Source organism: Mycteria americana, chromosome 6 (genome assembly GCF_035582795.1).
Source record: "Mycteria americana isolate JAX WOST 10 ecotype Jacksonville Zoo and Gardens chromosome 6, USCA_MyAme_1.0, whole genome shotgun sequence".
Taxonomy (NCBI): domain Eukaryota; kingdom Metazoa; phylum Chordata; class Aves; order Ciconiiformes; family Ciconiidae; genus Mycteria; species Mycteria americana.
The window spans coordinates 28533088-28548189 of NC_134370.1; the positions used below are offsets into that span (position 1 = coordinate 28533088).

The window sequence follows — 15102 nt, forward strand, 5'->3', positions numbered from 1 at the left end:
GGGGCATCAGTAGCCACACAAAGTGCAGCCAAAGAGTCTGCTCTCCCAGTCCTGCATTTAAAAGGTGCCTCCCCAGTACGGACCTGCTTCTCCCAGTAGTACATGTCTTCAGTGAGTCTTCTTAATAGTTATCACTGCCTGAGATAACCTTCCCTGTGATGTAATTTGACATACTGCTGTTAGTGGGGCTTAAACATAGTAATCTTTAAAAATGATTGGGAATTTGCCCTAGAGAAAAAACTGTTATGATTAATTTCTACAAATGATAAACCACTCCTTCTTCAAAATACTGCATGCTATGAAGTGTGATTTAATCCATTTAACTACAGAGCCTGGTGCTTCTGACAACTGTGACTCAAATGTCATCACAGAAAGTGATATTTCAAGTGGCAGGGTGGGATTAGAAACCTGCTGAAGATTTGTCAAAGGAGAAGTAAGTACATAATTTTTAGATAAGTGATTTGTCTACTCTAAACCACTTCCGCTGAAAAGACAGGCAGCTTAAAAGAGAAACTTACACTGTTACACTAGAAAGAGCATTTAATTGCGGGGGGGGGGGGGGGGGGGGGGGGGGGGAAGAGAATCCTCTTACTTATGATGGTAGTTAGAAAAACTTAGGATACTGGGGAATATGAGTTTTCTGTACAGAAATAATAAAATTTTTTTTTTCCCTGAGAAAATAAGATTTCATTGAGGCTTGTATGAGGAGGGAGCCAGTCTCAATATTTGGGACCTCCCAACTGCCTGATATGTTCTTGTTGCTTTGTGTGTTTTTTCGAAATATGGAATAACACCATGATAGCTTACAAACTGCATGAAAATTTTGTAAATGCAGTAAAAACTGAAACAAGCTGTTTTTGTACAAACTGTACAAAAATGTACATTCTGTGTCTATCTAGAATTTATTTAGAGTCATAGTCAATTATAAATTTCATTCACATCCACCAAGTCTGAACTCAGTGCCGTTACGTTAGTAGGGAATTTGGTCCTTGTTTGGGATTATTGACATACTTCTCTTACTGCTTTGCCAGTCCTCTCAAACTCGTGCTTGCTATTATCTATTCTGCCAGCCTAGCTGTATAATGTACATCTCCTTAAAGCATCTGTCCACTCTGAAAGGCAATATAAACAGTTGTATGAGGCTCTGTACTTTCTTTTGTGTGACTGAATCTCAAATTTGATCAGCTGCAATGGAAACTACATTTTGCATAAGTTTGTTCCAGCAGCCCTGTGGGTCCACCTCGGTCTCTGAGGACCTCGCGGAAGGCTTGCCCGCGCTGTACGGACTACCCGCTATGGATACTGGCCCAGCACTGTGTTTCATACCACCTGTAGCAGCCATATTGTTAAGAAGTCTTCCTTCGGTCAGGCTTGTACAGCTCTGAGATTGCAGAAGTATTACAGAGGGTTTGGTTTGCACTCCTGCTTAGTCTGATGGCTGAGGAGAGAAAGCAATAACCCTGTCTGACAGGCTGACCTTGAGGTAGTGCTTCAGGAGTGGAAGTTAGGTGAGAAGCACGCATACCTTTTGCTTGCTTGAAGTGGATTCCCTGGGAAAAAAAAGAACATGAAATCTGACAATGCTTTTTTGTGGAATCATTTTTCAGAGAAGAGCTGTTCTTTGATATCTGTGATAGTTTGCTGCTCCGATCTGTCATGTTGTAGACTCTTGCTGCTAAGGTGTTTACGAAGCACAGTTAAGTGACTGTAAGCATGGCAGGGAAAGCTGAGGCCATTTTTTTTTTTTTTTCGCTGAAAGGGATTTTGCTGGAGAGCCAGTATTTTTTTTGTTTAAGTCCTCCTTTTTTGTTTTTCTGTTTTGTTTGGTCTCTCGCTAGAACCTGCAGGCTAGCTTCACTGCAAAAGGGCCGGGTGCGCCTTTAAGAGGTGGAGGTGCCTTGGTGCAGGTTGTGCCGGGGAAGGAAGTGGCTCTGCACCGCAGGGAGCTCGCAGGAAAAGGCTGGTGCTCGGCTGGCCACAACTTAAACTGCCAGTTTTCCCTCTACGAAGGAGCAAAAAAATGGTCACATTAGCTTCCTGTTTGGTCTTTTTTTTTTCTTTGACACTGTCAACTGAAACGCTGTCCACCAAAGGCTGCGTTGCGGCACAGTTCAATACGTGAAACTTGTTTAAAACTCTGTCCTGGGCAGTGCTGATCTCGGAGTGGCGTGGGAAAGGGTGATGCTGTTGGGAGCAGCGGGCGGCCGGCAGAGGTGAAGGTCTGAACTCTTAAGGCCCCCCCCAGACCCCAAGCGAACCACCCAAACAAGGCTCTCCCGCTGGTGACGGGGATTGCAGCTGGCAGCCCGGAGCCCCCCGCCTGCGTGCCTCAGTTTCCCCTCCGCAGCCGAGGGGCGATGCCTGTCGCCTTGCCCAGCGGGAGCGCTGCGCCGGCCGCCGAGGCGCCTCTGGGCGGCTGGCGCCGGTCGCCCTCGGGACCACAGCCAGCACCGCCGCTTCAGCCACCTCCCCCGCCGGCCGCCCCTCCTCGGGCCCGGCCCGCCGAGCCCCGCCGGAGCCCCGCCGGTACCTCCTGCCCCGGCGCGGGGCGGCGGCCGGTCCGGAAGGAAACTCCCGGCCGCGGGGGCCGCCCGCCCCGGGCGCTGCTCTGCCGCCGAGGCTGCTCTGGACGCTAATTAGCATGACTAGTTTGATGGATTTAGTCAACAGCATTCAGCAAACAGGGAGGGGGGAAACAAGTGCGTAAGATTTCCCAAATCGAAAGACTTTTCAGCCCCGGTGCCCTTAATGGTTTGTTATGCGGACTCGAACAAGTGTTGCTTCCAATTAATTGATCGAGGGGATTTATTTTAGTATTTTGGCTGGATGCCAGAGACAGAGGCTTTGTCCTAGCGTTTTAAGCACCACCCCTCCTTGCAAGTTTGAAATGTGAGCTGCCTGGGTGTTTTTTTTTTTTCCCTCCTCTCTCTTTCTCTCTCTCTCTCTCTTCCTTCTGGCAAAGTGGCTGTGGCTGCGTGTGTGTGTGTGCGTGTGCGTGCGTGCGTGAGTATGAGAGAAGGAGGGAGAGGTGTAATGGGAAAGCAAGAGATGGATCACTAGAGACAGAAAAGAAAACCATCAATATCAGTAACATGCAGCTGAGGTGAGATTTTTCTGAGTGTTTGATTTTCTTAAAACCCTTTCAGAAGATTTAAAACAGCCTTCTGCCATGCTGTATGCTGAAGACGTACTCCTAAGCAATGTCATAGGGATGCTTACATGTATATTGCCGTTTTAGGTCTGTTCGCGTACGTGTGAAGTTTTAAAGCTTAACCTGATTCTCTTTATTGTCTCTGGAGGGTTGTAGCTTGAGCACAAATAGCCTGTTGGCAAGTACGGCATGAGCCCATTAGCAAGACTCCATCTGTGATTGGTTTTGCCTGGAAACCGGGAGACAAGCAATGAATAATTGATGTGTGTTGTGCAGTAGCTGGACAGGCAAAGAGGAGAGAGAGGGAGAAACAGAGCAGGGTGCCCTCAGAGGGGGGAGAGCGAGCAAGCTTGAAAATAGCTACTGGCTGCCTTGTGCTGAGATGAAGGCAACCCCGGCTGTCTTTGTTCTGCACTGGCTGGTTTCTGCCTAGAAGTGTTTGCAGACATATGTGGCCTTTTTCCGCAGCAGAAGAGAGGCAGGCAAGCAGAGGAGGGGGAGCAGAGGAAGACTAGGTTTTTTGAATGAAATATAACTTGTGGGTAAGTTGGTTTCGGGGGGCGGGGGGGTACGTATGTCAGTGGGGACGTGTGTGTGTGTTCGCCTCAGCCTGCCCGGGAGTGTGCGTGTGTGTGTGTGGTGTGTGTGCGAGCGAGCGGGGTGTGTGTGCCAGCGCGAGGGTGCATTGTGGGTAAGGCAGTGCTGCATGTTGTCAGAGGGATGGCAGGCAGGCTCCGCCGGGAGGCCGGGACGGGGCTGCCCGCAGCCACCCCTCCTTGGGGCTGCCCCTTACGAGGTTTGGGGGTGCGAGAAGGAAATTCACAGCTTGCTAATTTAGCGGGGCTTTACCATATTTTTCTTTTAGGGGGTGAACCGTTTAAATTTTACAAGAATCTTGCTCGTTGTATCTGCAATCATAAAACCGAAAGGCAACAGCTATTATCGGTGGCATTTTCTCCAACTTTAGCCCGTCTGGCACTGTCAAAACGTGACTCGCTGTTCTGCGAACAGCAATGACAATGCTGCTGCCACCATTTCATTTTTGCTGTCTTTATAAAGACCTTGCCATGCAGAACTCACATCTGTGGCAAGTGGTTTCAAAGAAGATCCCAAAGAAGTATTAGCATCAGCGGCAGTCTCAGGTACTCAAGCTGACAAGTTCTTTGCCCCTTGTGTTATCTCTTTGCCTGTGTAAAAACTAAAAAGATTATTTGCACATGATTTATGGAGTTTTCAGAAAGTTTTAAACTAGTGATGCCAGAGTGGAATTTGGGATGTTGGTTTATTTTTTGGCTTAATTACTTGGATTAAAGCAAATAATAACTTAAAACTGAATAAAATGGCATATATTAAGGTACAGCAAAAATGAAATGCAAGGAATCTATACAGCTTCAGTGTTTGCAACTCGGACATTGGCAGCATGGTTTGTTGGGGGAAGAGACTTGCTGTTGTAGATTGCAGCTCTTTGATCAGTAAAATCGTGCGTAAGGTGAAATAGACTTTGCGTAAAGTAGTGTCAGTGGTGCTGTATCCACTGAAGTCACTGTCAAACAAGTGTTGACTTCAGTCATTCAGACTACTTCCCCTGAGCTCAGGTGAGCCCATGATAAGATCCGGCTGAAAATCCCTTAGGCTCTGTCAACCTTTTGATGAAATAAATGCTCTCTGTAGACAGATCTCATGGGGTGAACTGGCCAATTTGAACCCCCTTTTATGACAACAACTTATCTTGGCTCATAAAACTACAGACAACGATGTTTGTTGTGCAAATCTGTAGATTTTGGAGCGAAAACTTACTGTGGAGACAGTTTCTTTCAAGAAGTCATGTCTCAATCAGATTAAGCTAACCAGGTCATTAGGCTGGGATGACCTAAGAGAAGAAATTAGCATGGCTGAAACACTACCTGGAAATGAAAGTACATAAAATTAAGATCCAGCTTAAATTGCTCTGAGTTACCCAGTATTTCCTTTAATTTTTCCTCAAGTTAGAACTTTATTACAGTTATATTGGTAAAGAAAGTAATTATCAGCAGCTAATCATGCATAAAAGTAGAATCTCCTCTCAGTCGAGCAAAAGCATGTTTCCTCCGTGCTGTCACCGATCTACTTAGCAGGATTTTGTTCCTCTTTTTGCTTAGCACTTAAATCAAGATGGCAGTTAAAGTGCAGTAGAACTTGAGAACAAAAGTTTGGTTTTATGTAAATTTGTTTCAGAAGAACTCAGTGAGTAATACTTCAGTTTGAGTTTAAGCCAACAGAAGAGTGTTACCAAAGGCTCAGTTTTGAATTTATGATTAAAATTTTGATTTAAAAAAATACTTAACATTAATTCGATTCTCACCTGCCCCACTTTTACCTCTTTCTGGAGGAGCCATCAGAAAATCTCTGGGGAAATATGTCTGCAAATGCAGTGGCATTTCACTAGTAAAGAAGCCGTCTGAATGTGCAAGGTTACTGTTTCATGGTAGCAATTGAAAATATTGATCATAAGAGAGGTTTGAAACTTAGTCTTCAGCCTTTACTCTCATGTAGATTGTAGTAGAATGGGCACAAATGTCAAATCTGTGCGTGTCAATGTCTCGGTGGTCCTGGCAGAAATGTTGCTGTGTTCACACTTCAGTGAAACACATGCACAAGTGCTGAAAGTAGCATTTAGTCCTGGAACCCTTATGCTGGATGCTTCAGGAACACCCGAGAAAGCTTGTCCCCATGTAGTGCACAGGAGACAGCTGTTGGTTACAAAGCAAAAAAGAAGAGCGTGCAAACTAACCATGAGAGAATAATAGAGGATACTTTGGGCTCAATTAATAAACAATTTGTTGTTGTAGTAACAGGTACTGTATTAATTACAGTGAGATCATTTAGAGAAAATGGTCTGGCAAAACAGGCCTTCTCTTGCCATAAAGGTTAGTATAGCAATTAGATTAAGAGAGTCTCTGAATCCAACCCCCCAAAGCCCCCCAGTTACAAGATGTGTAACTAAGACAAGAGAATAGTGTTTTTCTATGTCACAAGGTAAGCTGAGGACATAGAAGTTCCCATATTATTCTCAGTTGTCACTGGTGCTGTGACAACGCAAGGCTGCTTTCTCATGACCAGGACACCAGCAAAAGGGATATTACTGATCAACATCAACGAAAAATCTTACTAGAGTGCAGCCAACAGGAAACTGTCACTCTATGGGATTTTTACAATTGTAGTTTCTTTTTTCTCTCACAACAAAAGAAAAGACAGAACATTATATTAAACAGCAAAAGAGCTAACCAGGGGAAATCAAACAAGCCCAAAACCTTACCATGTGTAACATTGCTAAAATGATGTTCCAGAGATCTCAGTGAAGATGCTCTCTGGTTTTGTTCCTCTCACTTTGAGAACAGAGACTGTCACAGGAAATACCTTCCTCTGAGGCTGCTCTTGCAAGTGGAACTTCTGTTTTGTCTTGGGTGGAACAAGCAGAAGAAGCTGCTACTAACAGACTGCCGTGAAGCTGCTTGTAAGCAGCTGGACAGCAAGGCTTTTGCTCAAGGGAAAAAAAAAAAAAAAAAAAAGTGGAGAAAAGTGGCTTCCTCCCAGCGCTGCTCAGCTATTACTGCATTGTAGTTCAGAGCTATCCAAGCTAGAGCTGGGTGATCTAATCTGAGTATCAGAAGCCTAGCTGGGCCATGTGGATAGCTGTGCGGGCTGAGTGGATGGTTTACTACCTCCGATATCTTGCAGGGTACAGCATATGGTGCAGCATAGACATCCTGGGAGTTTTAAAAATACTGCTGTAACAAATGACCCCACTGCCTGTCCTCTAAATTTCCTAGAGTTTGCTGTGGTAGTTTTCCTTGTACTACCTTTCCAGAAGAAACCAGAAGGTTCTGTGAAAAAACACTAGACATGGTATCTGTTTCACTGTTGTGTTGAGTTACTGATCATTTCTTTGGAGTGACCAAAACAAACAGGTCCTTATAAAAATAGCTGAAAGTTAACACACTGGAAAAAATACATTGTGTTAATATCTCTTCACTCTTGTAATGGCAGGATAGGGACAAAAATTCCACCAGGTATACCTGCTTCTAAAATGCTTTACCAAAATGATGTTTAGGTATATAAAACAGTTGTTCAAGAAGTAACTAAAAATCAACTTCTTCAGTATCGGAACAATTTGAAATTACGGAACAAAACCTTTTAAACCAGAACGTAAAAGGATGAGCTAGCCTTCAAATGAAATGGATGTTTCAATAATTACCAGAGGTACACCAATGTGCAGTAAAGCAAAGCAGTAATAGCTTTTAAGGCATGGTGAAGAGTGTGTGTCCATGCATCATCAATGAGAAAGCAGCCAGCCAGTCTGGCACGTACGTAGGCTCTTTCACTGAGGATTCAGTAAGGAGACAAGAGAAGCCCAGAAAGAACACAGACAGGTTATTTTCCCCATTTTTAATTGGAAGTTCCCTGAAGAATTGTCTCCTTAAAATCAAGACAAGGTACAGTTATAAAATAAAATGAGTGGCACTGGGACAGTAATTATTTCAGCGGTGTGGAAGGCTGCCACTCAGCCTACCTATAATAAGTATTATACATTTCTCCAATTCTTGACTTGGATCATTCTCTGGAGTGTGTTACTACTAATCCTGATTCTTAGCTTGTTGGGGCTTATTCTGTTGACAGTAATCCAGTGCGACCAATGGGAGTTTTACCTGTTCCAGAAAAAATAGTTAATTTTGTTCTCAGTTGTCTTTATTAGTACCAATAAAATGTTCAGACAGCCAGCTAAGCTCCTAATTCTTGTTGTTTATTATAACTGAAGTACAGCTCTCACCAGTTTGATGAATAACTTTTAACATTTGTTTATCAACTTCTAATCCTCTAACTGAATTTTCTTGTTAATAGTTGGTGTTCTTTGTACTTCCTGAGTGCCCCTTACATCTCTTAAATCCCTTAAATTTCAGGAGGTAGGCAAGCTGGACTCTTGTCTGTGTTGACATCCTGGAAGCAGAAAAAAACCCACAATTGTTGGTAAATACAAGCTCATTAGAATGCTATTCGAATATAATGTTATAGTACCTGGATGGGTTCCTTCTTTTGTGTGCTTATCATTAAACTAGTTGTAGTGGATTTTCAAAATCATTCTGACCTAACTTAGTTACAAATGAAGTGAGTAGAGGTTCAGCAGAAGCAGAACTAGGGCAACCTGGGGTGCTCATAAAAATCACTCTTTTACTTATTCTTGGGTGTCTTTTCTTACTCAAGCTCAGGAAGGTAGCAGAGAGAGCTATAGGAGATTGTTGTATGACTCTTCAGTATGCCATTAGCTTTGCTAACCAGCTTCACTGACCTGTTGTTTGTTTTAGTGGTTTAATATATTTAACATTTTATTAACAACATTATTTCTGCATTAGTAGGTAGTAGGAAAAGAAAAAAATACTGTAGGGGGTTTTTGCCACTTACTTACTGCCACTTATCCATATTCCAGCCAGGCTTCAAAGAAGGGTGTTAACAGTACTTTTACTGTCTTATCTACTGACACTATCCAACTGTTCAAGAAAGTTGTGTTTTTCAAGCATCGCCCTAACACCACGGCTTTCAGAGGAGCCTGTCATGATTTACTTATTCATACAGATTGTAGTGGCTTATGTAGTCTTGATCCTGCTTGATCTGCCAGCAGTATTTGCTTCTATTGATCACAGGCTGTTATTTGACTGCCTTGAGCAGCTTGTAGGTCTCCCTGGTTCTGTTAACGGGGTCTACTAGGGATATTTCTCAACGTTCTCGTTTTGTTGCTGTCGATAGTTTTAACTCCAACCTTCCCACTCAGACAGATGTGCCACAGATTGTGTCACACCCTTTGTGTTTTTTAATAACTTTGGCAATACCTTAGTGAACTTTGGTGCTGTAACTGGGGTTCTGTCCAGATTTGGCTGTTAGCTCTGATTTATAATGCATGCTTGGCAGTGTGCCTGGCTGTTGGGTTTGGTTGTAAGTGTGTAAAACCTCCTCCTATCCTAAGTGTAATAAAATGGCATATTTTTGGAAGTAAGCACCAGTCCTTCGTGTTCCTATGTACCTTTTCATCCATATGCATTCCCACTGCTTTTCTAGCAATAGGGCAATTGAGTAGTTAGTCTGGAAGAAACTTCTAAACCATATCATCTTCTTGCATATAGACAAGCACTGTTAAATTGTCCTGTTCCTGTCAGCTTTCCAAATGGCTATATATGTTTTCTAACTATTCCTCAGTGTGGAAATACTGTAATTCCTTAATTGGCCGATTTACCTGGAAGGTCCTTAAAGTGACTATCTAAAGTAGTTTGTGGCTGTCAAGAAATATGCTTCATTAGACAAAAGTTGCATTAGAATCAGGTTAAAACCAGAAACATTTATGTAAGCTTTTATATGGTCTTAGTCCATTAGAAACCAGAGACTTTGATCTTTTTACTAAATGACTATGGCTTGCGAATATACCTTTAAGCTGTTTGAAAAATAGAAGCATAGATGGTCCTTGTGTATTTGTGTTCCTGGTTTTAATATGAGGATGACCTTCTTTTGAACATGCAATTAAGCTTCTGTCTGTTATTATTTGTGGCTCCTTGTATCATTTTCATAGAAAAAAGGGCCCAGCAGATGGTGTTTGAGCAGAGAGATAAGATAGCCAGCGGCTGACTTCTAGCAGAAATACTTGAGATGGAGAATTATGGGGACCAAGTGATTTTACTTGTAAGGAAAACGTTTAATACACGATGACCCACTGTTTTCACCCTTCCATATAGATGCTTTTACATTTAGCAAGCCTAGGATGTTGGCCTCCTGGCTTGCCTAACATTCAGCAAACTGCTTCTTTGTCTCCCCATCTTCAAAAAAATATCAGAGGGGATTTATTCACTCATGGAGAAAGTTTTGGACTTGGAGAGTTAGTTGATCATTAGTACATAATACCCCATAATCTTGGATTATGTATTTTGCGATAAGCAGAACAGAAGATACAGTTTATAATTTCTACTAAGTAAGGAGTAGATTATAAGAGATCAGAAAAAGGAAGTTTTAAAGCCCCATCTTAAGTGTTGACTTAAAATGGCTCACTTGAAGCGTGCATGAATCATGTTGCAAAGGCAAAAATGTCCCTGTTAAATGACTGTAATCTAAAATGCTAGAGAGCTAAATGATTTATTGATGTCTATTTCTGAGGCATTTACCTGCACCTGTAGCCAGCCCATTCCATTTATTTTGGCTGGCTGACAAATTAGCAAGCTATTTGTATGTCAGATTTGGTCAGTAGTCAACTCCCTCCCCCTTACATATTCAACAGCTTTTAATTTAATTGTTTGTGGTGTTGGCAATTTATTATCCAGATAGATGTCACTCAGAGGAGCTCTTTTAAAAAAATAAAAGAAAAACGTGAAGATTTATTTGTGAATATCCTCATAGTGCCTTATAGAAGAGAGTATGCAGAGCAGCTTTCAAGCCTTTTCCACACACACAGGCAACGATCTGTGTGATACCTTCCTTTCTGTTAACTAGTTGGGAATGTGAAATATTAGGTTTTATATTTAATGGCTAGAATAAGGTTAACTCTGTGATTATGGCCATTGTCATTGTATCTAGATACCTTTAAGGAATGAGCAATCAAAATTACATGTCGGAGTTGCAACTGCATAAATGTGTTGCATAAATACTCTCAGGCAGAGTTGAAGTGTGCATTGCCACGTGCAGTGATTACACCACTGTTCTTGAATAAGTTTGGGGGGGCATTTAAGGTAAAATTATTGTGTCTTGCTAAATTGTTTTAACTGTAGGCTTAGATTCACATCATAGTGAGGATCTGAGTGCTACTTTTCAAAGTCAGAATGCTATACTGTTACACAGAGGCAATTGCAGGTTGCCTGACCTTAGCTGCCAGGATGTCTCCTGCCTTGCTGCTCCTCTGCGGCACTGCCGCTGCTACTGGCTGCACAGCAGCTGCTGATGTTTCCCAGCTGAAGAGGACTAGTGAAATCTGTTGTATGGATATGTTATCTTAACCTTAATTAATCTGATCTTGCACTTTATGAATTTTAAGTAACATATGAAATTTGGGCTTTGATATAGCAAAGAGGATTTTCATGTCATGTGCTGGCCATGCCTGGTGCTGGCCTTCCTGGCCATCTGATTCTGCTGGGGCTCCCTGGGACTCCAGTTGGTGGGAAGACCCAATTATTTTTGTCTCCTCTCAAACAGCGCCATGGTTGCTAGTTAACATTGTTGGCACTGTACAGCTTGGAATGTTTTATGGTCTTACATCTACTTAACCTTTAATGTTTTCTGTCAACATCTATCATGACCTGGTGGCCTATGGTTAGTAAAATATGCCCTTGCAGGCTGCCAGATACTGTAATGGAATTAGGCCTTTAAAATTATCAGACCTGTCAAAGGGGCTTATAATCCTCTGAGAGCTTTAAGTGGTTTCTTACCTCCACTTTAACACACATTTGACCTGGTTGAAGTGTTATTTTCTTGCTTGTTTTGTTTTTACTTCCTATTAATACTTTAAAAACTGGGGGGGGTGGGAAGGGGGGGGATGGAATTCTTGCACTGGCAAGAATCCAAGAAATCAAAAAAATTGGTTTTCTTGGCATCTTTATGAGGAAAAACATGGAGTCTCCTCGGTTCTGTCCCAGCTGTCTTTTTTGGCTTCTTTTCTCTCTCTTGCGCTTGTAGATTAAGCTTAACAGATATTTCAGTGGGAACTTGTTCCCTTAAGTAAGGGAATAAGGATACTTTGTTATGTGTGTTAGTCAGTGTGCACTGAGGGCTGACAAGTCAGGAGGGAAGGTCAGGCTTGTTTTGGGGGCGTCCCACTCAACATAGTGCTCACAGAAGGTGCTGAACTGACAGCTCTGGAAACAAATGTCCTCTGTAGAGCGGGTGTGGGAATGGCAGTAACACTGCACAGTTACTTGTATTTGCCACCTCTGTGCTTTACCCTGAGCAGAGGATAGTACTAGAGATGCAAGATGGTTTACCTTTTGCTAGTTAGTTTTCAAATACCTGTGGAAATGCTGAAAGTAGCTTTGTAGCGCCTTGGTGGTCTCCCTGTGATTATAACACGGTGCCTGGTGGTCATTAATGCTGTGAGAGACTCTGTAATGCTTCTGAGCTGAGAGATATTACATGTGTCATATCCAATAGAAATTCAAACAAGCAGTAGAAGAGGCGATTTGACCACGTCGTACACAGCCTGTAGCTGAGTTTGGCAAGTCACCTTATCTGAGCTTGTTTCCTGAGTCCCACTTCAGACCAGTTCCTGTCTTTGTGAGGTTGTTGCATCTGAGTTGTGTGCTTCAAATTATTGCAAGTTGTTAATACTGCTTTTTTTAGTTAAAGGGTGATCCTACTTTGGCTTCTGAAGTACTGCCATGCTGACTCAGTTTCTTACCACCAGCAGGGTCATGCAACGTGAGGAAAGAGAAGAAAGCTAATAAAATGCTGCTGTTTGAAAATACATCTTGTTTGAGATCTTATACATAAGTGATAGAGGGAAATGCACTGTACCCATTTCATTTGCAAGGAAAAGACCTTCTATTACAGAGATCTTTTTACATCTCCATTGTTCTCGTATAGCACAATCAAGCAAGGTAGAAGAAAATGTGGTCCTTGCTACTAAACTGTGTGTAGGCATTAATCGTATAAATAAAATTATTTAAAAAAAAAAAAGTTTGGGTTGTTTGAGGTGACATTAATTGGGATAGACACTGGAACAAACTGGCCTCTGAGCAAGGAGGACAAATAGACAAGTACCCATCCTCCAGGAAAAGTAACTCCTGTTTCATTTTTTAGAGCAATTGCACTCAGTACTAAATCCTGAGCTGGAATGCTCCAAAATCCTAACCCTTGGAAAGTTACAGGTGTACGTCTCTTTTCTTTGGCATACAAATCCCAAGAATCTCCCAGGGGCCCCACTGCACTAAGCAAGAAGAGATGGAGATGTAGGAATGAAATCAGTCATCAGGCAACCCTGGAGAGTGTCACGAGATGGGCTGTCCCTTTTATCCAAGAGCTTGAGTATATTGACGGTAGTATTTTTACTTCATGACAGTCTAGTGAATGATCTCATCAGCTGTTGCTAGCAGATGCAAAACTGATGAGCTTGTGGTAGCAAGCCAGACATTACACTGTTTTCTGTGCTTGTCTTGGGATACGAGTGACAGACGTGTCCTCGACAGTTTTCTTTTTGAATAAAATTGTCCGCAGCATTTTGGAAGGTATCAAAGTGGATTAGAATTAATTGCTTAGTGGAGGGAGAGGAGAGGACCCCTTCCAGGCAGCGGCTGCCTGTTGGTGAAAATCTGGAATTCTTTCTGGCTCCTGGGAAATTGATGTCTTAAAGGTTGTATAGCTGTCTTAAGAGGAAGTATCTGAACTGTTGCTGTTTCTACTTTCATGGCAAAGACATGATAACAGCTTTTAAAAAAAATGGGGAGCAATGAATGTCTCCTTTTGGTAGTCTGTTGTTTATTTAGCTGGATCACAAAGACCTCAGATACCTACTTTTTAATGGGTTTTTATTAAACAGCAAGGAAAAAGCAGTTTATGCAGTCAGGCAAGCATCTTTCCACAGTGCCAGATTCATCAGTCCTGATTCTCTGCTGTGTTCTTCTTAGTATCAAGTCAAGCAAAGCTGATGCACATCACTGGAAAATGGGACCTCTGTCAATGTTTAGGTTATTTAATCCTCAGTGTTGATTCCCGGTTGTGATGGTTTCTGTTACTAGTATGTTTACTCTGAGCTTCCTACTTCTCAATTATAAGTGGTGTCTCATGTAGCCAGAGCGCATGTACCTAACCCATATGAACACTCAGACTTCGCCTAAGTTATCCAAAATACTAGGTGACAGATACTTTACTTGAAATATGCATTTGGTTTTCCAGCCATTTAATCAGTTTAAGGATGTACAAATTGCAAGAGGTGTCAGGGTGACCCAAAGCAGATTGAAATGAGGGAATTTATTTGAATGAGGCAGAGCCTGATCATAAAATAATACTGTAATGCGAGTTAAACATTTCTTGTTTTAGTGGAGCCCTAAGTGTAGTAGCCTGAGTATTTCCCCTGCAGCTCAATTCTGCCTACTTTCAACTCTGTGTTTAATATATAATGGTACTTTCCTCTAACATTGCCTCACTTCTTGCTTCTGTGCCTGCATTTATGCAGTACCTTGACTGTCAAAATGTCTGTCTGACTGCAATGTGAAAGTTAATGTCTTAGTGTGAAAGTAATATTTATTATTCATTATCTTTACACTGAAATGTCTCTGTATTTGTTGATCTTCACAAAGCATGTCAAACAGCTGATAATTTTTCAAAAATCTCACTTTAAATAGTGCTTGTTACCTTAAACTGAAGGCTAATTGTGGCTCTCTGTTTTCTATCAGTGGAATCACCATAAACCACCCTTCTAATTTATGCCATTTCAAGCTCTTGTACAGTTTCACTCTTAGTATTTGGCAAATTTTTCAAAGTCTTCTTCAGAGGACTTCAGATTGTTAACAGACTAAGACATTTTAAAAAATTTTTAGCAGTTGTCACCATCTAAAACTGGAGTCTGCAGTTGAGTTTTCCCATATGTATTTTCATTGTTTGCCTAATCTGTTTTGAGATCAGTTTTGCATGAATCAAGGACCGGGGGGGGAATCTTCCAAGTGGCTCTCTCCAGAAGCTTCTGCTGCAGATTTCATTGATGATTAAGATATTTCTGGCCTGTCCTTAACTCCCCTTTTTCTTCCTAATTACACTAGAGATCGAAGATTGTGTTACATGCTGCATGATATAAGTACATACTGCATGATATGTAGTAATATCTACAAATACCAGTATGGACTCAAGCGGCAAAATAATCCATAATCAGATTTCCTCCAGTGATGGTAATTTCTCTCTTAAAAGCTGGAAGATAGCTCTACCTTTGCAGGAAATAAAATAGACCTGTGTTCTGGTTT

The 15102-nt window shown here is 42.0% G+C and overlaps 1 protein-coding gene across 11 annotated transcripts in view; it reads left to right on the top strand.

Moving 5' to 3' along the window:
• ZMIZ1 (zinc finger MIZ-type containing 1) overlaps positions 1-15102 on the top strand; it is a 366110-nt gene that overhangs the window by 267300 nt on the left and 83708 nt on the right. Inside the window, exon 1 of one of the 11 annotated variants that reach the window (XM_075505179.1) lies at positions 2950-3103. The exons of 9 other annotated variants lie outside the window; for them this stretch is intronic. The gene's annotated coding sequence lies outside the window, so the exon portion shown is untranslated. Of the gene's footprint in view, positions 1-2949; positions 3104-3672; positions 3694-15102 lie in introns of those variants that run through there. One more of the 11 variants, XM_075505180.1, reaches the window with a different exon arrangement.